Source organism: Aegilops tauschii, chromosome 1, assembly GCF_002575655.3.
Source record: "Aegilops tauschii subsp. strangulata cultivar AL8/78 chromosome 1, Aet v6.0, whole genome shotgun sequence".
Lineage (NCBI taxonomy): Eukaryota > Viridiplantae > Streptophyta > Magnoliopsida > Poales > Poaceae > Aegilops > Aegilops tauschii.
The window spans coordinates 100935833-100937633 of NC_053035.3; positions in this window are offsets into that span (position 1 = coordinate 100935833).

The following is a 1801-nucleotide window of genomic DNA, read 5'->3' on the forward strand; positions in this document are numbered from 1 at the left end:
GGGGTCCTATTGGAAACTAAGGGACATTAAGGCCTCCTTTTAAAAGAGTACCGGACCAAAGCATTAACACTTAGTGAATACATGAACTCCTCAAACGATGGTCATCAACGGGAGTGGTCCCGATTATTGTCACTTCGGGGTTAACGGATCATAACACATAATAGTGTTGGGGATCGTTGCAGAAATTAAAAAAATTCTACGCATCACCGAGATCAATCTATGGAGAGACTAGAAATGAGAGAGAGGGGAGTGCATCTTCATACCCTTGAAGATCGCGATGCGGAAGCGTTACAAGAACGCGGATGAAGGAGTCGTACTCGCAGCGATTCAGATCGCGGTTGATTCCGATCTAAGCGCCGACCAACGGTGCCTCCGCGTTCAACACACGTACAGCCTGGGGCCGTCTCCTCCTTCTTGATCCAGCAAGGGGAGAGGAGAAGTTGAGGGAGAGCTCCGGCAGCACGACGGCGTGGTGGTGGAGCTTGCAGTTCTCCGGCAGGGCTTCGCCAAGCACTACGGAGGAGGAGGAGGTGTTGGGGAGGGAGAGGGCTGCGCCAGGGGAAGGGATGCGGCTCCCATGAACCTCTCCACTATATATAGGGGTGGAGGGGGCTGGTTACTTGCCCTCCAAGTCCATTGGGGCGTTGGCAAAGGTGGGGGAAAGAAATCCCATCATTTCCCTTCCCCACCGATTGTTATCCCCCTTTTTTAGGGATCTTGATATTATCCCTTCAGGATACGATCTTATTCCTTCTAAGGGGGGATCTTGGTGTGCCTTGACCAGGGGTGTGGGGCCTTGCCCCCACTACGCACGTTCATGTGGGTCCCCCCATGCAGGCGGGCCCCACTCCGGAACCTTCTAGAACCTTCCCGGTACAATACCGACAAATCCCGAACATTTTCCGGTGGCCAAAATAGGACTTCCCATATATAAATGTTTACCTCCAGACCATTCCGGAACTCCTCGTGACGTCCGGGATCTCATCCGGGACTCCGAACAACATTCGGTAACTGCACACTAATTCCCATAACAACTCTAGCGTCACTGAACCTTAAGTGTGTAGACCCTACGGGTTCGGGAATCATGCAGACATGACCGAGACAGCTCTCTGGCCAATAACCAACAGCGGGATCTAGATACCCATGTTGGCTCCCACATGTTCCATGATGATCTCATCGGATGAACCACGATGTCGGGGATTCACTCAATCCTGTATACAATTCCCTTTGTCAATCGGTACGTTACTTGCCCGAGATTCGATCGTCGGTATCCCAATACCTCGTTCAATCTCGTTACCGGCAAGTCACTTTACTCGTTTCGTAATGCATGATCCCGCGACTAACTACTTAGTCACATTGAGCTCATTATGATTATGCATTACCGAGTGGACCCAGAGATACCTCTCCGTCATACGGAGCGACAAATCCCAGTCTCGATTCGTGCCAACCCAACAGACACTTTCAGATATACCTGTAGTGTACCTTTATAGCCACCCAGTTACGTTGTGATGTTTGGCACACCCAAAGCATTCCTACGGTATCCGGGAGTTGCACAATCTCATGGTCTAAGGAAATGATACTTGACATTAGAAAAGCTTTAGCAGACGAACTACACGATCTTGTGCTATGCTCAGGATTGGGTCTTGTCCATCACATCATTCTCCTAATGATGTGATCCCATTAGCAACGACATCCAATGTCCATGGTCAGGAAACCGTAACCATCTATTGATCAACGAGCTAGTCAACGAGAGGCTCACTAGGGACATGTTGTGGTCTATGTATTCACACATGTATTACGA